General features: G+C 46.2%; 1 long non-coding RNA gene across 1 annotated transcript in view; it reads right to left on the bottom strand.

Moving 5' to 3' along the window:
* LOC115088851 overlaps positions 1-24,138 on the bottom strand; it is a 106,437-nt gene extending 82,299 nt beyond the window's left edge. The window contains exon 1 of the long non-coding RNA XR_003855933.1: positions 23,754-24,138. This is a non-coding gene — a long non-coding RNA (uncharacterized LOC115088851). The remainder of the gene's footprint in view (positions 1-23,753) is intronic.
* Positions 24,139-24,778: the final 640 nt, after the last annotated feature.

The raw sequence follows: 24,778 nt of genomic DNA, 5'->3' as shown, positions 1-24,778 counted from the left end.
TTCGGATACACGACGTCTTCCATGTTTCTCTCCTCAAGCCGGTGGTCCTCTCTCGCTTTCGACCTCTGCCTCCGGAGCCCTCCGAGGTCGCTTCTGATCCTGGGACCACGTACACGGTGAAAGAGGTCTTGGACGTTCGGTTACGTCGTCATCGCTGGGAATATCTTCTCTCGTGGGAAGGATACGGCCCTGAGGAGAACTCATGGGAACCCTCCGTCCACATTCTGGATAAGGACCTTCTTCGCCAATTTCATGTGGCGCATACGGACAGGCCGCGACCTCCCGGGAGGGGGCGTAGGAGGGGGGGTACTGTTGCGATCCCGGGACGGCCCCGGGATCGCCTCTTACCCCGTCGCGGTCTCGCGTCTACCCCCCGTTCCCCGGGGCCGCAGGGACCTCGGCCGCAGCGTTCTCGGTGTGACTCTGCCGCCCCCGGGCCTGCAGGGCCTCCTGGCACCACGCTCCGGCCTCTCCAGCTCCACCGGCGTTCCCCGCGGTTGGCTCCGCCCCCCTAGACGCGCGCACGCGGCTGGCCCCGGCTCTTAAAGGGGCCAGCGCGGGAAATCGCTGCTCAGCCCCAGGATGACGTCAGACGCCCTCAGGGTATTTAAACCCTGCTTCGAGATCTGCTCCTGGCCTTGCAACGAGGTTCCCAGGTGTTTCCTGCTTCCAGTTGCTGCATTCCCTTGTCCTCTTGTTCTTTGTGCTTCCTGATCCCGGATTGGCTTACGACGTTCCCTGGCTCTCGACTCTGGACTGGCTACGACGACTCTCTGGCTTCTGACCCCGGTACGGCTTACGTTGACTCTCTGGCTTCTGACCCCGGACCGGCTTACGTTGACTCTTCGGCTCTTGACCTCGGACTGGCTATCGGTGATCCATTGGTTCCTGACTCTGGACTGGCGAGCTACAACTCTTCGGCACTTGGACTTCAACAGCCTCGGCCCTCGCGGGTCCTCCTAAGTCCCAGCGGCCGGGTCCCTACGGGCTCCTCCTGGGGGGACTCCGGCTTCCAGGGTGAATCTCCTAAGTCCCAGCGGCCGAACTCCTACGAGCTCCTCTCGGGGGAGGATCGGCTTCCAGGGCGAAGATCCTCTCAACACAGTGCCAGCACCACCATCACCTCCTTCCTCGCCAGAGCTCTTGGTCGCATAGGGCTCCCAGAGTTCCACCCTCGGCCAGCCACCAGTCTGTCTTTGCTGCCTCCCGGTCGGGGTCGTTGCTGCAACCACCTACAGCAGCTCTTCCTCTGGCTCCGATCGGCCCAAGGGTCCACGACTTCAACACATAGCTCTGTGAGTAAGAGATTTTATTTTAAATCTGAAGCACCACTGCATCAGAAGCCATTGGAGGGCATTCAAATCTGGTGACATATGGAAATTTTTGGAGGTGGCCTGATGTTTCCATATTTTATCATTAGGGGAAGGGAGCTAGCTGTTCAGGCTTGGAGTTGTTCTTCCTCTTTGTTCTATATATTATCTCAGCTCTGCCAGTATCATCTGCCTTCTCCACTTCTTCACTGGAGGCTCCAAATTCTCTCCAGCCACTAGCTGTTCAGTATTTTGTTTGGGGAATCTAGGACATGATTCTTCTTGTGAATCAGTTTTTGCAAATACTGTTTCCATTACCTGACATGCAGTAAAAATGGAAAAGCGTGGTTCTGGTTTTGGGTGCTGCACTTCTGCTGCCCCTACCTTTTGCTGTGGTATAATTTGTTGAAGGATAAATACTGGATATAACCAATAGTCAGTATGAATCATAAGGAAAGGGAGTGAAGAAAAAATCCAAAAGGGCATTAAACTGTTATCGATAAGTGTTAAAGGTCTGTGTAAAGCATTGGATTGCCACAGCAAGACCAAGAGTGGTAAAGTACTTTAAGAAAAGGAAATTTGGAAAGAACCTCAAAGCCAACTGGAGTAGAGGAGAAACCACTCAAAGACACCAAGAATGGATTGCAGCAGCAGCAGCAGTAGTGCTAGTAATTACAATCATAACTGTAGGTGCAGTACAATGTAGCAAGAAAAGTGGTAGCAAGGTCCCAAGATATATAGTCAGGGCTGAGGCAGAAAGAAGAATGGCATCAAAAGCCCAAGGCACCAAAAGGGGCAAAATGACACCAGGAGTATCATGAAAGACCCAAAGGTCCCTGAGTAATGCAGCAAGTATGCAAAGAATTGGCTTGCCAGGGTAAGACAAAAAGTCTGCAAGTACTATACAGGTAGGGAGTTTGGAAATAATCTCAAAGGCAGCCAGTGAAGAGAAGGAAACTCCCAAAGGTAGCAAGAATTGCTTGGAGCAGTAGCAGGTGCTGGCAATTAAAATCATAAATGGTAGATACAAAGCAACACAGCAGGAAGCATGGCACTGCTTAGCAAGCTAAGAGAGTCATTTATCAAATTGCATTAGGGTATTATAGTTTGCATTAGGGCCCTAACACCCATGATAACACTGTAATGCATGCAATAAATACCGCATCACAAATCACATATCCAAATTTTTCATTTGTATTCAAGTGAGAGGAGTAAATGGAAATGAGGGTCAGTTAGCATGGCATGCGATAGAGTAACACACAGCAACACAGGTTTTGATGCCAGAAATAACTACACCTTTTTCTTGTGTTGTGCCTGTGTTAGCTGTGCATTACTGGCCAAAAACGTTTTTATCGCAAATTGTGGTTCGGGAAGGGAGAGGGGGAGGGGGAGGGAGAAGAGTCTCTGTGGAGACTCACATATAAGTTACCTTTTTACATCACTGTAAGAGAGGGCATTATGAACTCAGGATAAGGTATTAGTGGTGGGGTAGGTTTTAGGGGGCAGTTTTACATGCACAGTCAGAAGTACGAACATCACAATTGCCATCAGTGAAGATTTTCTGTCATTTGTAGTGAATAAAGATACAAAAAGTGACGATTTTTACAATGAACTCTCTACCTAGCTTGATAACATTGTATAAATCTACTCTTCTTTTACCCTTCATCACACCAAATCACATAAAATCCTCACTGATGGCAACTGTGCTGTTCATACCTCTGTGCATGTAAAACTGCCCCCCAAAACCTAACCCACCACCCAAACCTCACCCCAAGTTACTAGATGCCCCTCTTACAGTGGTATAAACAGTTAACTTGTATGTGAGCCTTTACGGAGTCTCTCTCTCTCTCTCTCTCCAGCAGCCCAAACCACCTATTGCAATAAAATCCTGTTCGGTCTGTAACACTATATTTATAGCAAAACGGTGAATCTAGGTCTGAGCTAAAGATGGCCTGTATCAGGAAAGACTCTTTCCTGCACTATATTCCCACTGCACCTCTGCCTCTGGCACTCCTATTCACTCCTTCATGCAAGTTAGACACTGGGACCAGAGGGCAAGATTCCATTTCACTTGTGGTTCACAAACCATGGAAAGATGTATGTATTGTGTATTGTTTTCTGCTAGAGGTTTCAGTTTCTCTTGCACCTGCTGCTGCAGAGTCCATAAAATGTAACACCTCTTCTTCCATTCCCTCTTGATCATGGAAATCCACTATTTTTTCCTCCAGAATATTAATTATAGTGTGACCTCTGGCCAGGATGGCACTTCTGGAACTCAGATCCTCCGTGGCATCTTTAACGATGGCGGCGGCCATCTTTACGACGGCGGCAGCCATCGTTAAATACGGTGGCGGCCATCTTTAAAGATGGTGGCAGCCATCTTTAAAGATGGCACTGGCCAGCCAGTGCTCCTACCATGTGACAGGGGCCAGCCAATGGAACAGATACCCTGTCATATGGTAAGGGCAAAGGGCCATCGGTGCCATCTATATGAGTGGCAGCCAACGGCCTGAGAACGGGAGATCGCTCCCGGGACCACCACTAGACCACCAGGTATGTTTTGGGGGGATTGGGAGGGTGGGGGAAGCTAAGGGGTCGTTTTTAAAGGGTCGGGTGAGTTTTTTTTTTATCGGGCAATTGGCGCCATTTTTGAGTGGCAGCCAAAATGGAGCCGATGGACCGAGAGCGGGAGATCGGTCTCCGTGCCCCCACTGGACCACCAGGTACTCGTAAAAAGTTTTGGGGGGGTTCGGGAGGGTTGGGGAAGGTAAGGGATTCGTTTTATAGGGTCAGGGTGAGTTTAGGGGGTTTTTTGGTGTTCCGGTTTTCCCCGCCCTCCCCCCCTTCCCCGATTTATCGTGAAAAATCGTAAATTTCTATTGTATCGCGACTCTTAACAATTTTTGACGATTTAAAATATATCTGACGATTGTTTTAAATCATCAAAAAACGATTCACATCCCTAATATTGACCCAACAACCATAACTGATATCTGTTATGGCAAACCATTGTGATCTGATTTTGGAATGACAGTATTTGAAATGCCTAAATATATATATATACATAGACCCCACACCATTTTGGTTGCATCTCTCTGGACTGCTTCTATTCTGTCCTTATCCATTTTGAGATATAGGGGCAGATTTTCAAAGACGTACGCGCGTAGGGGGGTTACGCATGCCGGGCCTATTTTCAAAAGGCCTCACGGCGTACATAAAGCCCCGGGACGCGTGTAAGTCCCGGGGCTTGAAAAAAGAGGCGAGGCATGGGCGGTCTGGGGGCAGGGCAGGGCGGGGTCAGCGGCTCCTGGCACAGCGGCCATTTGCCACTGTGTCTGAGATCGTATGCTGGCACTCGGCCGGTGCGCGCAACTTGTGCCTGCCTCAGGGGGTGTTAGAGTAGGGCTCAGGGGGAAAGGTTAGGGGAAGGGGTGGGAAGGGCAGGCTAGGGGGAAGGGAACGGAGGAAGCCAGCGCGGCTTGCGCAAGGTGCACAATTGTGCACCCCCTTGCGCACGCCAACCCTGGATTTTATAACATGCGTGTGCCTGCGCGCGCATATGTGCGCGCACGGGGTAGCATGCACACATATAGGCTATGTACACTTCTTTTAAAATCTACCCCATAGTCTCCAGAAGTGAACATAATACTCCAGGTGAGACCTTACCAAATGTATCATTACTTCCTTTCTCCTGCTGGTTATGCCCCTCACTCTATGCATTTCAGTATTCTTATGGCCTTAGCCACCAACTTATCACATTGTTTCGATTCCTTTAGATCATTGGACACTATCGCTTCAAGGTCTTTCTCATGGTCCGTGCACATCAGTCTTTTACTCCCCAAGGTATACATTTCCTTTCGATCTCCATATCCCAAATGCATAATTCCACACTTCTTGGCATTGAATCCCAGCTGTCAAACTTTTGACCGCTTATTGAATTTTCTTAGATTGATTTTCATTTTTTCTACTCCTTCAGATGTGTCCACTTTGCTGCAGATTTAGTGTCATCAGCAAAAAAACAAACTTTGGTATTGAACAGAACCGGTCCCATAAATGATCCTTGAGGAACTTCACTTATCACTCTTCTCTCTTCAGAGAAGGTTCCATTTACCACCACCCGCTGATATCTGTTAGCCAATTTATAATCCATTCCACCACTTTTGGATCTACTCCCAGGCTTCTCATTTTACTGATGAGTCTCCTATGCAGGACCTTATCAAAAGCCTTGCTGAAATCCAAATAAACCACATCAGGTGCTCCAGTATCTTCAAGGAATTTGAGGACAATCATTTCCCTGATGCAGCTCATCACTACTTTGAATGCTGTCTCTTTCCCTGGGATAGTGATACAGAACATCACCCCATTTCTTCTATGATGGTTTGCTACTGTGGACTCATGGCAGAGGGTTGCTTGCCTGCCACTTGACTGGTGGAAGGGGCCATGGGGTCAGCTTGGGAAAAACTTTCCTCCTTTCAACCCTTTTGCTACAACTTCTGTATTGAGTAGCAGAGGGGGTACTGAGGATAATACTGCCAAGCTCTCCTGATTCCACTGTGTTATGGTTATTGATGTTTGGGTGGATCCTTGGACACTGAGGCAGCTGACCACACCCATGGAGGGCAGTCCCGTGAGGGACCACGGTGTCAGGCTAGACTCTGGCCACACAAACACAGATTTGAATCTTTATTTAAACAGTTTTGGAAACCACCAGAGGTGGCAGTAGTGAGTAGTAGATGTTGAGCCCGGCAGGGCGAGTATCCCACAGGACGCTGGAACAGCGAATCCTCTGCTTGGCTGTGCTGTAGTGGAAAGAGACAGAGAGTTAGGAGTGCACAGTGAGAAACATACAGAGACCCAGGTAGAATAGGAGAAGCTCTGAGATAGGGAGAGCAGGCCCTCGAGGAGCGAGTACCTGATCCATTAGAGTAGAGAGACTCAGTGGTATTGTACTCACACAGCGATTCCACTAGACGAGAGGTCTGGCACTGGAAAAGGGGGCAGACCCTCGAGGAGTGAGTACCTGGTTCCAAGGAAGCAGTACTGTGGAATAGATGGTAGTTGTACTCACAGATGGGAACTGTTAGTGAAGTCTTCCAAGTAGAAAGGGTTGTAGATGCAGGCAGCGACTCAGGGAACATGGGCCCTCGAGGAGCGAGTACCGGTTTCCTGATAGCACCTGAAAGAAGCAGAAGAGGCCCCCGAAGAGCGAGTACCACATTATCAATAATAGTTCCAGATAACGCTGGAGTGGCAGAGAAGCTTCGGTATGGAGAGCGAATCCCATCCGTAGAGTTCCAGTTGCTAATAGGGATGTGAATCGGCTGCCCAATCGTTCCCGCTTTCGGAATCGTCTGGCCACAGGAAAATCTCATTTTCCTGCGGACTCTCGTTAGCGTGCACTAACCCGAAAAACAATTTTTACGAAAATTCAGGGGAAAAAGTGATTGTTTCTTTTTTTACCCAATATATTAACGAATTTGGAAATATCGTACGATATTTCAATTCATCAGAAAAACGAATCATATCCCTAGATGTTAACTCAATTAGCTAGCAAAAGTAGTAGGCTTAAATATCTGGGCAGCGTGACGTCATCTCAGGGGGACGCCACTGAGGTTCGCGCCAATGAGGAAATAAAGATGAGGGCATGCACATGTGCGCCCTAAGGTGCCTTGGAGGAGCATGGCGGGAAGCAGCACCAAAGCCGGTCTGGGGACGCTGGAGAGGTCGGCAGACAGACGCCGAGGCAGCCAGTAGTCCGAGGTGAGTGGGAGGAGCTGCAAGAAGAGTGAGGTAGGCGGGGTGCACAATGCTAGTGAGTGATATTCCTGTAGGTGATGTTGTATACCAGCATTTGTCAAATGCCCCACAGTACCTTCCACCAACTGATTACCTTACTACAGTGAATACACTTGGCAAAATGTGGATCCTCCATTTTTTTTAAACTTTCTATTTATTAAATTTTACGTCATAACATGAAAATAAATTCACAAGCAAAGAAATATATATATATATATATATATATAATAAAAAAGTAAAAGTAAAAATAAAATTATATAGCAATGAATCTCAAGTCTTCATTATAAGAAAATGAGGGAAATTAAGAAAGAAAAAAAAAGAAATTAACAATTACTGCAATAAGCTGTCCAAGAGTACCTACCAAACCAGATAACTTAATTGGCCTTTGATTTATCCATCAAAAAAGTTTCCAAATGAAGAGGATCACAAAAAATAAAGTTATTTTTTTGAAAAACCACCTCACATTTGCAGGGAAACTTCAAGAATTAAGCACTTAAATCCAAAACACATTGTTTAAGAAGTAAAAATTGCCTACTTATTACTTGTTTCCCTGAAGAATTCTGGAAATACCAAAACTTCTGACCACAGAATAAAACATTTTTATATTTGAAACACTGTAAGAACAAGATATCGTTATCAGAATCAAGTACAAAAAATCCCAATAAGAGTACCATGAGTAGAAATAATATCCTGAGAAGACTGAAGAAAATTAGACATATCAAAGATGTCAAAGGAGCCAGCAACTAAATTAGAAACCTTATGAGAATTAGGCATATAATAACAGAGAGCAGAAAACATTTGTCAGGTGGAAATTGCAAAGCTTCTAATACATATTTTTTTAAACAACTCTAGATCACATAGAAATATTCTCTTAGGAAAGTTTAGAAGATGAAGATTCTTAGATCTCATCCTATTTTCAAGGAGTTCTTGTTTGAAGTATAAACTCAAATTATCCTTTATTGCAGCAGTAGCATTATATAGTAGTGTTTTAATATATACTAAAGCTTTAGTTCTCTGATCCACATCCAAAAAGTTAGTGGAACAGCTTGAGTCAAGGAGGGTTCCAAGTGAGTTACTGCCTTCCATATATGCTGTAATTAAATTTCTGCAGGTTCATAAAGTTTATCTACAGCATCTCTAAGATCAAGAACTTTGATGGAAGCCACAGGGATAGGAAAAGGAGCCCTATTAGAAATTAAGGCTTCTTCAAGATCAATATGTAGAGGCAGAGTTATCACATTCTCAGTCGAAGAACTCCAGAAGGAGTAAGATCACCATGATATGGATCCCCTGTTTCTTCTTCAGGGAAACCCAGATTAATCATGGAGTTCTTCTCTCAGTTCACATTCAAATGAAGCTGCGTTAAATTAGGTGAGGGAAGGGGGCATGTGTCTGGGCTTAAGGAGGTAACAACAGACCCAGAAGAATAATTGGGTTGAGAAGAAATAAGATGAAGTACATTAGATTCCATAGTACCCCTTACTGGAGATGATGCCATCAGGGAGTAGTAATTCTCCCCTTTCTTTTCCTTCCCATGGTCTTCAGATGAAATCAGTGCAAAGGGACATGTCCCATTGTCATGCGCTAGCAGCGCTTTACTGCTAGGCCACCACTTTTAAGGAATCCCCTGTCACACTGGATGATGTCTGTGCCACACTACCAACCAGGGCTGCCTCCTCCTTCTCCTTCTGACTACAGCCAGGAAGCATGAACAGTAAAGGCAGGCCAATGTCGCTAGGCTACCACTTTTAAGGGTTACTCTGTCACGCTGGATGACAGCACCGCACTACCGACCAGGGCTGCTTTCCCCTCTACCTTCTGACTGCACATGGGAAGCATGAACAGCACAGGCAGGCCAAATGTCCCAGATCATTCTCCATTTTAAAGTGCCTTCCTACCACAGATGTTTCCTTGATTTCTCTGCATCCTTGGGGACTATTGCTGCTGCTGATTCTGGCACTAGAGTTGAGATTGAGGGTAGGTTGTGAAGCAAAATGCAAGGAGCATCACTCATGCTCTCTACCTGCACTGCCTCCACTCCTCCTGGGGGTTGCTCTCAACACCATTAGTATCATCTACTTTTGTTGCCTCCTCATTGGAGGCTAAGATGCTACTAACTAGAGCTTCTAAATTCTCTCCATCTTCACTATCTTCTGATTCAAGGAATTCCAGACATGGTTCTTCCTCAGAATCAGTTTTTGAAAATACTGCCACCATTACCCCAGAAGCAGTAATCTTGGCAGAGCATGTTGCTGGTTTAAGATATTGCATGTCTGTTGTTCTTGTCCACGCCCCTGCCCTGCTAATGCAACCCTTATATAGCTCTCCTGCATTCTGCCCCTTTTCCAAAGCAAGAGGGAGAGGAACAGGGAGCAGTAGCACTTGCTTTCCCAATTTTAAATTCTTATGGCTTAAAACTGCTTCTAATCCTGGCTTTCTATGGCTAAAATAGTCTCTTTTAGAGGCAGAACTCTCTTTTCTTTCATTGCTACTACTTTTTGTACTTCTGACAGGCTGGGCTGGCTCTACAGGAACACTCAAATCTTCTGCCCCTGCCATTTTTCTTCCCGCTGCCATTCCCTCCTCTGTCCTTTGTTTGCAGTGGCAGTATAGAATTGGAAGTGTTGCGATTCCGGGTCGCCCCCGGAATCGTCACCCACCTCGTCGTGAGTCCGCACGGGCCCCGTGCTCCCCGGGTCTCCAGGGACCTCTGCCACCGCAGGCCTGGCGTCTCTCCACCTCGCCCGGGCCTGCAGCTCCTTCGGCTCCTGCCTCTTTGCCGCGCCGGAGCAGCCGGCGTCTCTCGGCGGTAGGCCCCGCCCCCTAGTCCCAGCGGCCGGGTCCCTACGGGCTCCTCCTGGGGGGACTCCGGCTTCCAGGGTGAATCTCCTAAGTCCCAGCGGCCGAACTCCTAGGAGCTCCTCTCGGGGGAGGATCGGCTTCCAGGGCGAAGATCTTCTCACCACAGTGCCAGCGCCACCATCTCCTTCTTCCTCGCCAAAGCTCTTGGTCGCATAGGGCTCCCAGAGTTCCACCTTCGGCCAGCCACCAGTCTGTCCTTGCCGCCTCCCGGTCGGGACCTCTGCTGTAACCACCTTCAGCAACTCTTCCTCTGGTTCCGATCGGCCCAAGGGTCCACGAATCCAACAGATTGCAAGGCCATGGACCCGGCGGACCTCGCCGGCCTTAAGGCTATTCCGGGCATAGCCCAGAAGCTTCAGCAACAACAGTCCTGCCTCGATACCCTGATGTCCACCGTTCAATGCCTGGCAGATCGAGTTGAAGGGGTCTCCGAGGCTCGCCCCGCCACATCCTCGTCGCAAGCTCACACGGGTTCCCCAGTCCCAGTACAGATGCCATCCCCGCCGCGGTATGCTGGGGACCCGAAGATGTGTCGGGGATTCCTCAACCAATGCTATATCCGCTTTGACCTTCTGCCTGCACAGTTCTCGACAGACCGGGTTAAGACAACCTACATTATTTCTCTTCTCAATGGGAGACCTCTGGCTTGGGCCTCTTCCCTTTGGGAACGACAAGACTCCCGCCTGAATAATCTCGTACAGTTCATCAAGGCCTTCCGGAGGATTTTTGACGAACCCTCCCGTGCTTCTACGGCGGCCTCAGAACTCCTCCAGCTGAGACAAGGCAATCGCCCCCTAGAGGAATACGCGATGGAGTTCCAGACCCTTGCCACCGAATTGGCATGGGGGGAGGACAGCCTCCATGGGATATTCTTGGAGGGACTCTCCCCACGACTCCAGGACGAACTAGCTGCCCGAGACCTTCCCAACGATCTCCAAGAGCTCGTAGAGCTGGCTGGGCGAGTGGACCGACGCATCCAGCGCCGCTTCCGGGAGCGAAGGACCATCCAGGGGCAGGCCGCTCGCCGAATCACACCACCTCGGGTCCGAGCCCCACCACCGGCGGCAGCTGCCCTCCCGCCTGAAGAACCCATGCAATTGGGTCGGGGTCCGCTATCCGCCGAGGAACGGAGGTGCCGCCGCTCGCAGGGGTTATGTCTCTACTGCGGTGGTAAGGGCCACTTCCTGGCTCGCTGCACAGAGCGTCCGGGAAACGGCCGAACCTAGAATCGAGTGGGGAGCTGATTCTAGGCAGTACCTCTTCGAACTCCCCATGTACTGTTCCAGCGAGACTATGTCTTCCGGGTGGAGGTTTCGAGACTCTGGTGCTGATCGACTCCGGGTCCGGGGGGAATTTTATCCTCCGAGATCTGGTACAACAACTGCAACTTAAAGTAATGCCGCAAGGACCACCTTTGCGGGTATCATCCATACAAGGGGTCCCTCTCCCAGGGACCATTACCACTCGTACACAACCATTCCAGCTTCAGGTCGGACTTCTCCACAAAGAAGAGATCTCTTTCCTCATCCTGGAGAGGTCCATTCATCCACTTGTTTTAGGACTACCCTGGCTAAGGAAGCATTCTCCAGTAATCGACTGGTCCTCACTCCAGATCACATCGTGGGGGCCAGGCTGCGCCCGTCATTGTCTTCCTGCTCGCCCGCTACAGACACTCCCGCTTCTGGCTACTCCCCTCACGGTGCCACCACAATACCAGACCTTCCAAGATGTCTTTTCTAAAGAGAAGGCAGAGTTACTCCCCGAGCATCGTCCCTTTGATTGTGCAATCGACTTGCTACCTGATACCACGCCCCCTCGTGGGAGAGTATACCCTCTATCCTTACCGGAGACCAAGGCTATCGGTCTCCGGTAAGGAGACCGATAGCCTTGGTCTCCTTACCGGAGACCTAGACACACCTACCTAGATCCTCCCATACAGTCCCTCAGCCTCAATCCCTCTCACCCTGCCCGCCCTTTCCCCCCCTCTTAAGGCAATTTCTCATCGCCCTTCCTTTGCCCGCCCTCGTTCTGCAAATTACAAAATTGCGCATTGTGTCCAATGTAATTAATCTTATCCCAATTGTAACTACTGTATATAGCTCCTTCTGTAAATAAGTTCCTCCTTATTTCTTATTTTGACGGTTGTTTTTTACTCTCTCTCACGCTACCTATCTTTCCCTCCCTTCTCCTGTCTCCCTTACCCCCCTCCTTTTTTCTGGCCTGCTCCCATCCCCGCCCCCTGTTTATTGTAATTTCCTCCTTTAATTGAGTTACTTGTAAACCGGCGTGATGTGCCATACGAACGTCGGTATATTAAAAGTTGTTAAATAAATAAAATAAATAAATAAATAAGGCTATGTCCGCCTACATTAAAGAGAACCTGGACCGAGGGTTTATAAGACCATCTAACTCTCCGGCTGGAGCCGGCTTCTTCTTTGTGGCCAAAAAGGATGGGTCTCTTCGGCCCTGTATTGATTACCGGGGCCTGAACCAGATTACCCGACGAGACCGCTATCCTTTGCCTCTGATTCCGGAGCTCCTGGATCGCCTACAAGGAGCTCGCATTTTCACCAAGCTGGACCTTAGAGGGGCGTACAACCTCGTGCGAATCCGACCTGGCGACGAGTGGAAGACCGCCTTTAACACCAGGGACGGTCATTATGAGTACCTCGTCATGCCTTTCGGTCTCTGCAACGCTCCAGCGGTATTCCAAAACTTAATGAATGAGGTCCTCCGCGATCTCCTGTACACCTCAGTCATCGTCTACCTCGACGACGTATTAATCTATTCCCGGAACCTTGAGGAACATCGGCAACATGTGCGCCAGGTTTTGCTTAAACTAAGAGAGAACCAATTATACGCTAAACTAGAGAAATGCCAGTTTGAGGAGGAGTCGTTGCCCTTCCTGGGTTACATTGTCTCCTCCACCGGCTTCCCTCTCACGCACGACGGAGATTGAGGACGTCTCCGAAACCCCGCAATACATTTTGGATCCAGCTAAGGTCCAACTGGCAGCCACTGAACTCGCTCCTGCGGGGAGGACGGTAGTTCCGGTCCGTGCAAGACGGAAGGTCCTAGCATGGGCTCACGACTCCCTGACGGGTGGTCATCCCGGGATCGCTCAAACTCTTCAATTGCTGACGGAGTTCTATTGGTGGCCACGGGTTAAGGAGGACGTTCATCTATACGTACAATCCTGTCCTACATGTGCGCAGCAGAAGCCCCCGCCTGGTCGCCCCTTGGGACTTCTCCAGCCACTCCCTGTACCCTCGGAGCCCTGGACCCACATCTCCACGGACTTCATCGTTGAGTTGCCCCCGTCTCAAGGGAAGACTGTGGTTTGGGTCACTATTGACCGCTTCTCGAAGATGGCTCATTTTGTACCACTTGCTAAGTTGCCTACGGCCCCTGAGTTGGCTGAACTATTCATTCAGCATATCTTCCGGCTGCATGGGTTGCCTCAACATATTGCCTCGGACCGAGGGCCTCAGTTCACGGCAAAATACTGGCGGGCGCTCTGCAGGAAATTTGGGCTTCAGCTAGATCTAACCACGGCATTTCACCCCCAGGGCAACAGCCAGGTTGAACGCACGAACCGTACTCTGAAGGCGTTCCTCCGGGCTTTTGTCGGGGAGCAGCAGGACAACTGGGTCACTCTTCTTCCCTGGGCCGAGTTCTCCTACAATCGCCATCGACACTCCGCCACGCTACAATCCCCCTTCCACTTGGTTTATGGGAAGGTTCCCAAACCTCCTTTACCTCTACCAGTAACTACCTCCTCACCAGCAGCGCAACTGACGGCCAGGCAGATTCACCAGCTGTGGCACGCCACACAGGAGAAGCTCCATCGTACTGCCGCCCAGTTCAAGGCCTACGCCTACAAGTCTCGGCGACCCGCTCCAGTATTTCTGCCCGGTTCCAGGGTTTGGCTCTCTACCAAGAACATCCAGCTCAGGATTCCCTCCATGAGGCTAGCTCCTCGCTACATCGGACCCTTCCGGGTAGCCGAACGTGTTGGCGCGGTTTCCTACCGCTAACGTCTTCCTTCTACCCTTCGGATACACGACGTCTTCCATGTTTCTCTCCTCAAGCCGGTGGTCCTCTCTCGCTTTCGACCTCTGCCTCCGGAGCCTTCCGAGGTCGCTTCTGATCCTGGGACCACGTACACGGTGAAAGAGGTCTTGGACGTTCGGTTCCGTCGTCATCGCTGGGAGTATCTTCTCTCTTGGGAAGGATACGGTCCTGAGGAGAACTCGTGGGAGCCCTCCGCCCACGTTCTGGATAAGGATCTCCTTCGTCAATTTCATATGGCCCATCCGGATAATCCGCGGCCCCCCGGGAGGGGGCGTAGGAGGGGGGGTACTGTTGCGATTCCGGGTTGCCCCCGGAATCGTCACCCACCTCGTCATGAGTCCGCACGGGCCCCGCGCTCCCAGGGTCTCCAGGGACCTCTGCCGCCGCAGGCCCAGCATCTCTCCACCTCGCCTGGGCCTGCAGCTCCTTCGGCTCCTGCCTCTTCGCCGCGCCGGAGCAGCCGGCTTCTCTCGGCAGTAGGCCCCGCCCCCTAGATGCGCGCGCGCGTCTCAGCTTAGAATTTAAAGGGGCCAGCGCGGGAAACTTCGGGGACGCCTCCTGATGACATCAGACGCTGCAGGGTACTTAAGCCCTGCAGCTGGACTAGGACTTTGCCTTGCAACAAGGTTCCCAGGTATTCCTGTCTCCAGTTGCTGCGTTCCTGCTTCAGTGTCTTCTACTTGGCTCCTGACCCCGGATTGGCTTGCAGTGATTCTTGGCTTCTGACCCCGGACTGGTTTACGGTGATTCTTGGCTTCTGACCCCGGACTGGCTTGCGGTAATTCTCTGGCTTCCGATCCCGGACCGGCTTACGTTGACTCTCTGGCTTCTGACCCCGGACTGGCTTACGGTGATCCTTTGGTTCCTGACTCTGGACTGGCGAGCGACGACCCTTCGGCACACAACCTTGGACTTCCTGACCAGGTCCCCGCGGGCCCTCCTAAGTCCCAGCGGCCGGGTCCCTACGGGCTCCTCCTGGGGGGACTCCGGCTTCCAGGGTGAATCTCCTAAGTCCCAGCAGCCGAACTCCTACGAGCTCCTCTCGGGGGAGGATCGGCTTCCAGGGCGAAGATCTTCTCACCACAGTGCCAGCGCCACCATCTCCTTCTTCCTCGCCAAAGCTCTTGGTCGCATAGGGCTCCCAGAGTTCCACCTTCGGCCAGCCACCAGTCTGTCCTTGCCGCCTCCCGGTCGGGACCTCTGCTGTAACCACCTTCAGCAACTCTTCCCCTGGTTCCGATCGGCCCAAGGGTCCACGAATCCAACAGGAAGTGGCTAATGGGAGATTTTATGTGACAATATAATTTAATGATAATATATCATTCATTAGTACCGCTCTAATACTGACTATACATCCATCACATAGCTCAATCAAGCTGACTAGCTGAATTCATTTCAGTGTTCTGCAAGCACAGTGCCAACTTGCCAAGCAGAGCTAGCAGCTTGCTAGTGACACAAACCGGGGCTTTGTCTCTCTCACACACACAAACACACACATATTACCAGTACTCCTTTTACATACATAAAAAAAGTTCTGTCAGAAAGAGAATAAACTGAGAAGGCTGGCAAGGCTTAATTTCTCCTCACTGCAATCTGACTGCAGATAAGCAGAGTGCAGTACATTGTGTAGAATCAGACAGATACATTATCACTGCTTTTCACTGCTTCTGTATTTCCAGTTCACAACCATGCCTCAGTGAGCAGTGCATCTGTCTCTGTATCATAGTGAGAGCACAGGAGCAGAGAAGAGAAGATAACAAAAAGCCCTTTTTCAATGCCAGAATTCTTCTCCTTTTTCAAATCTTTTTAACTCCAAAACAGCTTCTGAAATGATAGACTTTCCCTGTGAAATTCAACAGGGAAAGCAGAGTTTCTTGGCACATGTTTAGACCTTTCAGTGGTCACTTGATGCCAGCAATAGGCCAGATAAAAAAAAAAAACTTTACCCTTGATTGGTTCTCCATCCCACCTACTTGTCTCCATCCCACCTACCCATCTCAGCTTCAGCTGGGCTGCTACCTAACACAGGCATTGCTGGGTTTCTATAGATACAAGTTTCACTGCAGCAGCTTTCAATGGGTCATAGACTTGAAAGGAAAACAAATTAATGAAACAAACCTTTGTTTTAATTCATGGGCACTTTCCATTTGTTTCAGGGGTCCATGAATAAAATACAAATGGTTGCATCCATTGCATTTTACCTATTTGTTTCAAATAAATGCACATGCCTAGTATTCATGTATCATATTGAGTGCCTATGATTATACATTTGTTTAGTAACTTGGCAAAGCAATTGCCTAGGCTGCTTGAGCTATTTTCTAGTGTGGATACCAAACTGTTATTCCACATCCTGTTTTGATACTAGAAATTCTTCCTTACGCTCTCCTCCAGGCTGCCTAGATAGCTAGGCTGACTACAAAGTAGCTTGTCTTGACCTGAGTCCTGAATTGGGAATGGAGGTGATGGTCAAGTGGTAAACTGCCTGAGGAATTCAGACCATTTTCAAATAAGCAGCGTGAATTATCAGCCTATATGGGATGCATCCTTTTCGAAAACTTGTTATTCCATGGAAAAGTCATCAGGTCATTCTAGTCATATTATATGGCAAACATTCTAGAATAATATGTATGAAGATTCTGGCCAGGAACTATATCTGGTAGCCTGGGACAGATGCTAACATAAAAAGTGATTTTAAGGAGTGTGACACATGCTAGATGTCCAGACACAACCCACCAAAAGCACCCATTTTCCCTTGGCGAGTGACTAAAACTATAGTTAAGAATTCTCAACTATATAGGCCCATTTCAAGGGAAGAACTTCTTTATTATGGTGGATTTTATTCAAGGTGATTGCAGTATCCACACAAATATCTGCTACAACAATTACAGCACTTTCACAGCTGTTTGCAATTTATGAGCTAGGGGATACAATTGTTTTAGATATTGGGTCTGCTTTTTATATCTGATGACTTCAAGGACTTTATGCAAAGGAACCTCATTAGGGCTGTCACCATTGCACATTGCCGATCCCAGGCAAATGGCCTGACAGATCGAATGGTACAGTGAACAAAATATATTAAAGAGAATCACTGAAGGAGATTAGCATACCAGGCTTGCTTGATTCCTTATCTCATAACACGTCATGTGTTATTCAACTATGGGGGTATGTCTGGCAGAGCTGTTTGGACCATATCAATCCTCACATCACAAGATTATAACTCAAGCAGGAACAGAAGCTAGACTGTTTCCTGGGCTCATCTACTTTGTGCTCATTTACACTATAAGACCCTGTTTGCACTAGAGTTTATAGAGTTAGATCAGAGTGGATCCTGCTTCCATCATTGAAATCACTGGATCTCTATCATACAAGATCCAGACCAAATGATGGCTAGATCTGGCATTGCCACATTGATCAACTGTGAGACCGCTCATCCTCAAACATGTAAGTTCCTAATGCTGAGCTCTGGACATGCTCACCCTGCCAGAGTCACCACCATGCGAGGATGTTGTTTTTGACTCATCAAGGACAGACTGACGTACAACCTTTACACCCATCAGTTGAGTGTGGAGGCCTTCAAAATCTCTACACAGTTGTAGGCATACCCCGAGACTGGATGATTATGTCACTTAAGTGGAGAAGGGTTATGTATTCAGCAAGGGGCACTCTAGTTATATGGAATGTTCAAGTTCTGTGCTAAATATTCTCTTGGTTTTTGTTCTTGTCTTTTCTCTTTTCTAGTTGTACAGTTCTCACCTAGCTCGGTACTGATGCACATGTAATCCTTGGCCTGTTCATTCCTGGATAGTGGTACCAGAGGCCATATCTCAAATCACAGTTTCAGGAGGTAAATTTCTCATAATGTTAAAATATCTCAAACTTCAGAGTTCCCTATGCAGGAAAGAAAAATAACTTTCAAGGCCCTTGCATTGCATTCGCTTAAGTCCTGGCTCAATGTCTTGTATACAGTAGTGACGACCACAGCATGAATAAGCACCAAAGTCCCTATGCAGTAAAAACACATTGAAAGTTGACTTGGTTACCAGCAATACTTTCACTGATAAAAAGGTAAATTTTAAGATCCGTGCGTGGATGCACATGTGTGTTTGCCAGCTTGCGGACATGGATGCAGCGATTTTATAACATACATGCGTATATGCGTGCCTGTTATAAAACTGGCTATATGCAAATACATGTATGCGCGATTTTATATTGACATGCGCATGTCTACGTAAATGCCTCCTCGATTGCGTAAGTGGGAGGGGATTTTAGTAGATACGTACACCAACGCAATTACCTGTTTCCCCAGGTGGTTCCATGTTCTCCCCAGTAAAGAAGACTTCCTAAACCCCCTAGCTAGCTTGTCTCCCTTTTACCCTATTAGCCCCAACCCTTACAATCCCACTGACTAGCCTAGCTTTTTTTGTTTCATGACTTACCTTCCATCTATAGCAAAAGTAAAGTAATGCAGATAGAGACCCCGGTGCGGACTGGTGTGTGTAAATACTTATGTGCTAGTTTCATTCATATCTACGGGAATGCCTATGCCCCGTCCAGAACATGCCCACACCCCACTCCTTTTGTGAAAAAAAATGTTTACTCGTATACCAGGAGATATGCGTGAACGCGTGCGCCTCTTAAAATCAGTGTGGTGTGTGCCGGATCAATAGAGGCACTTATCTGCCGGCTTTGGCATGCATAGGGCTTTTAAAATTCACCTGATAGTGTGAAATGATGAAAATATTCTTTACAATGGTTCGGTTCACTTTTCAATGTTACAGTGCTTTAAATAAATTTATGACTTCTCAAATTCTTTCTTAAGTTTAAGATGCTAAAGCAATTGATTCAATCTTTAATCCAATGTTTCTCCCATCCCATTGGCATAGGGTAAGTTAGTGCTCCCCTCCCAATGTTGGTGAAATCCATCTTATACGTCTACCTTTTAGCATCATAATTCTCCTGTTAGTTTTTGATGAACCCCAGTTGGGGTTCATCAAAATCCTTCTCCCTTCTCTCCTCCTTCTCCCTTGGATGGCTGTAAAAGTCATCCCTCCTGTGGATACTGATGATCCGCAGGTTCCTTCTCAGTGAAGACAATCTCTACACCAGAGATTCCCAAACTGTGGATCGAGACCTCAAATGGGGTCACAAAACCTCCAGCCGGGGTCATAAATGCCTCAAAGGGCAGTCCTCTCCAGACACCACCAGCAGCAGAAGTAGTGGAAATCAGCATGGGATCTTTGAGTAGCATGCACTCTCAGGTCCTGCAATGGTCCCGCCCTCGCTTGAGTTTCAACGTTAACAGGAAGCCATGTGTGAGGAGGGACTGGGGCCACTGCAGGGCCTGTGAGCTTTAACTGCCTCTCAAATCCTATGCTGACTTTCATTACTAATGCTGCTGCCAGTTGTAGATCAACATCAGGTATTGGACCACCATTGCGGAAGAGAGGCAGAGTGTGCACAGGTCTGTGCAGGTTGTCACTTCTTCTCTAGCCTCTCCTATCACTGAACTTACCTAAGAGAAAAATGTTGCCCCTGTCATCAGCCTGCCCTCTCTTCCCACTAGCTGTCATCCACTTATCGCCTGAGGCCCAAAGGAAAATGTTGCTGGTGATCATAGTCAAGGGGATGTGTGGGATGGGGGCTGTTTGAAGGGAGGGATCAGATATAGGAAGGGTTTGAGGGTTGGATCAGTGGGAGAGGGATTGGCTGTGGAAGGTGAGCGGGGGGATGCAAGAGAGGAGCTAGGGGTGAGAGTATCAACTGGCAGGGTATGTGAGAAAAGAGAGAAGGGATGACAGATAATCAATTGGGGTTACAAAAATGGCTTGGAGGTGAGAGGTTCAGTGGGGCGGATGTAAAAAGCTGGAATGGTTGAGCGAGAGGCTAGGCTGGGAAGGGGAGAGGAGCTGAGAGATGTAAGAGGGATCAGCTAGAGGGGCAAAGGTTGAGAGGCCCTCTGAAGTGGGATGGAGGTTGAGAGATGGGATCAGTTGGAGTGCAGGAACGTTGATTGTTGGAGGCAAACTACACCCCCGCGAATTAGGTTTGGTTGTCCTCTGGGGTTGTGTTATTTTTTCAAGTGCTAAAATGGGGTCACATTAGCTAAATGTTTGGGAAGCCCAGCTCTACACTTTAAGGTTTAGTAACTTATAAGTTGAATAGATAAGGAGGATGGAATAAAACTCCCACATCTAAAAGCAACTGATAATTTCCATGGAGGTTCAACAACTTGGAAAAACAGGGTACAGCCCTGAAGATGCTGCTCCTAGGAAAGAAACAAAAAAAATCTAGATATAGGCCAGATTTTGTATACCAGAGAATCTACCAAATACTTTCTTCCACATGGGGGAACTACACACCCAAATTATTTTGTTTCCTCCCAAAACAAAAGTGGTTTGCTTCTATACTTATTCCTAGGAAGGATCTGAAAGAATCCCTACATGCATAATAAAAATTGGGTAATATCTGCTGGCTGTACTTAATATTTGCAAGAACAATGGGTTGATATAGCAGCAACAAGCAGAGGGACTTCTATTGATACTTTTTTACATATGCCATAACATTTCTAAGCTTATGTTTTTTCCTTTGATTTCCACCACATTTTTCTTTTGGATTAATTAAACACTTTATAAATGAAACAGCAAAGTCCAGGTAGAGCAGTCATATAGGTCATATATGTTTTGGCTGCTGAAGGCATTCAGATTTTGACCATTGCCTCATAATACATCAAAGATGCATAAGTATATCTATTTATTTATACATCTTATATTCCTCTGATCCCATTCATGATTGTTCAATGTGGTTACAAATAATATATTAAAAAAACACCTTATATATAAATATTATGCATTAAATATTACATAACATAAAACAAAATTAAGAAAAAATACATAAAATATGCTTAAAATTACTCATAAACCTGCTTAAACAACTCTGGCTTAAATCTTTTCCTAATCCTTAAATAATCATCCTCATCTCTTAAACCATCAATCAAAAGGTTCCACATAGTGGTTCCTGCAACCTACACATCCAAAGAGATGAGATCACAAACGAGTTCTGACCAAATAATCACAAAGGATGGGCTGTTAAATAAGGTGATAATAATAACTCACTAACATAGTGAACACCTTCACTATAAATAATTCTATGAATATCTGTAATATCTTAAACTGAATCCTGAACAGGTAGTCAATGCAATTGTTTAGATTTTGGGCTAATCTGATGAATGCTATGTGCACCTGTAATAACTCTGGCAGCTGCATTTTAGACTAATTGTAATACCCTCAGTAAACCCTTTGGTAAGTTGATGTATAAAAAATGACAATAATAATGTTACTAAGCACCAGAGCTTGTACCACCACTCCGAAATCATTAGATATTTAAAAAAAAAAACCCTTTAACTGCCTTACCAATTGTAATTTTAAAAAAGCCTAACCTAGCAAATGTTTTAATCTGTGCTTTTAATACCTTTACAACTTAACGCATTCTTGTGTGATTTACTGCTGTTTAATATGTTATATCATGGGGATATATCTATTTTTCAACCTTTTATCACCTCATCCAACCATTTACTTGTGGGAGTAAATAGAGTGCCTGTGGTGTTTCCCTCTAATACATAATGGAAGTACATCTGCACATAACAGAGTTAAATATCCCAGGAGTTGGCCCGCATATTTTTGTGCAGGTTGGGAAAAAATTTCAGCTATTTATACAGTGCAAGAATTTGGCAGAATGAAGGCCTAGGAGAATATGCTGCATGAACTCATTGAAAGAAAAAAAAATTACAGAAAGAGATACTGTAATATTATTGTGTCACCAATCTGTTACAATAACAATCTTCTATTTTTTAAAATATTTTTTGTACGCTTTTAAAATTGTCTTGCAAAATGTTAGTTCCTTGTGTAGCATCTGTATACAAAGGGACAGCAGTAAAACATACTGGGGTACATTTTCAAAGGATTAGTAGGGAACTCCATTGGCTAAATTTTGCATTATGAAGTAGAATGGCTGAATCCACTTAAGTGGATTTTCGAGTTTTTAAAAGAGTATGGACTTTCAGAAAGTACATGCATTTAGCTGCAGTAAAAAGAGGTATTCTGTATGACATAACCTGGTCAGGGTAGAAAACTATGTTTGTACATTGAGACTTAAAAACAGGTGTGGATGTAAATCAGTTCATGTACTTTACAGCCTCATTTCAGCTCACTTAAACCATGCGTGCACTTTTAATCCGCATAACATGATCTTCAAATTGTGTAGCTTTTATAAGCACATTTATGCAGTAGATTAATGCGTTTTTCAGACAATATAAAATACAATAAGCGCATCAAATATACAGATGGAGATGGGCGGACACTGTATTCCCTCTGGGGAGAAGCAGTGGGATGGGATGCAGGCTGTACTGCTCTGAGGTACAAACCAGTAGTCATCCATGTGTACCTCCCACCCAGCAGAAGATGTACAAATCTGTTAGCCTTTAGGTCAAAGAAATGGGCCACACAATATGGGTGAAGCCTTGGATCTGCCACAAAATTAAAAGTTAATTCCCTGGTAAATGCTTTCAACCACTTGGTCATGGTGATTCGGCTTCTGTGAAGGGTACCCACAGGGTCAATGGGCACTGTGCATAGGGCATCAATGCCAGAGTCAATGATGGGTGCTGAGGAGCTCCATATTCTGTATTTTGACAGACTGTTCACTGTGAAGGGAGATGTTAAAACCACATTTGTTGTTCAAACATGAAGATCTCTTTCGGCAGTAGGTTTATTGAAATTGACAAATGCAATAATCAGATATAGGGATTTTTTTTAAATGTATTGTCCCACTATTGCAACTGCTAGGGTTGATGTTCATCATAAGCTGCACAAATCAAGTTATTTTAAAAACAAAATTAACCTTTTTTTGTTGTTTTTAAAGACTAACACACTCCAAGCTGTGTGGTAAGGAGGAACATATGAACATCCCAGGTGCTGAAGGCTGACACGTGTGTCTCACAATGCACTCAAGGCATGCATACATACCTTTACAATTGCACAACTCACTTATGTGACTTACAAGTGTTTTAGTCAAACTATTTGATAAATCTTAAAAAAAAAAAAAAAGAATCTTTCAAAAAATTCAAACCTTTTTTGAAGTAACATTTGAAATATCTAAAGAAGATCTGACAAGTGAAAAAAATAGGTATCTCCATGACATGACGTAAAACAAGCTATTAAAACAGGAGTGTGGTTTTTAACATCTGAAGAAGACCTTGAGGTCTCGAAAGCTTATAGAGTACAGCATACTTTTTGCTGGCTTTTAAAAAAGGTATCATAGCCTACAAAGACAATACAACTACATGAAGCTTCTATGAGTTTGTTTAGAAATTTTGACAGAACTTCTCCAAAACCTGTTCATGCTGATTATCTATTTTACTTCATTGGTCCTTCAGGATGAAATAAGCTAACATTTCTCTCTCATACTTTCTCCCTGACTATATTTTTCTTTCTAATGCAGCAAATACTATCAACAACAGCAAGAAAAAATATAGCAACAAGCTCTGGCAGTCTAAATTTACGATACAACCTACACAGGAGATATCCTCAATCAAAACTTCACTTTAATACGGCAAAAAAAAAAAAAAAAAGAGCTGCTAGATTCCAAAGGCAAGTGTCTTTTAATCATTTCATCCAGTCAGCACTTTGTCCTAAAGTAAAATACCAAGGGACTCACCTGGCAGAAATCAATCAGTATTGAAACTTGCAGTCCAGAGGGATTTTCCTGTGTCCTTAGTGAAACATGCTTAGAGAACCCTTCTGTAAACTGACAGCGATGTGTCCAGAACTTTTATGGCTATGCAGATTCACCTTCCATAGCCAAACTTCTGATGTCAGTAAATTAATGGGATTAGTTAGAAGCTTGCTCTCCTGGTGAAATGATCACAACGGTATCTCAAATCCCTCTCTCTCTTTGCCTGTCTTATATAGGGGAAGTGATTCTTTCCAGATCTCTTTAAAAAGAGCAGAACAACAGATCAGGATCACAAGTACCTTCTCTACAGCTAAACAGCAAAAAAAAAAAAAAAAAAAAGTAGTAAGGTTTCTGTTCTTGAACTGTTTGCCACTCTTCAACATGCATCCACCACCACCTCGCCTTTTTTTCCCAGTTATCCTAAGATGCATTGACAAATTGATGATCCACTGGGCTGCTGCAGTCTTTGCTTTTCATGGTAACAGTAATTTCAGGATTCAGAACTGGTAGTTGTGAAGAATTTGCTCTATTTAAAGGATAAATTATTTTATGATTAGAGTGCCCTCTTGTGTCTTGCTTGCAGAGCTACAGGTTCACAATTAAAATGCGCTCAACCTTCTGAGGCTTGGCTTGACAATTTGACAGTTTTATATGCACATACTGTGTGACTTCAGGTCAGCATATGGGTTTAAAAGACAATTTATAAGGCGATATTTTACAAGGATGCGAGTCTTCCTTTAAGCATGTTTGTAAAGCAGGATGTACCGTCAAGTTTTAATGCTATTAAATTTTCTCTACAACTAGAAAATTATAGAAACACTCTGAGTCCCTTTGGGTCTGTTTTAAATGCAGAAACATTATTATACTGGGGGAATGTTTATATGTTTATGTAGAAATACTGGATAGGCTCATATTTAATGAAAATAATAATGCTACTCTATAGACTTACAGGAACCATAAGATTTCTTAAGACTGTAACAAGTTCATTTGAAAAATGGCTCATAAAT

The sequence above is a fragment of the Rhinatrema bivittatum genome, chromosome 3 (genome assembly GCF_901001135.1).
Source record: "Rhinatrema bivittatum chromosome 3, aRhiBiv1.1, whole genome shotgun sequence".
Lineage (NCBI taxonomy): Eukaryota > Metazoa > Chordata > Amphibia > Gymnophiona > Rhinatrematidae > Rhinatrema > Rhinatrema bivittatum.
This window is presented reverse-complemented; position numbering and strand designations above follow the sequence as displayed.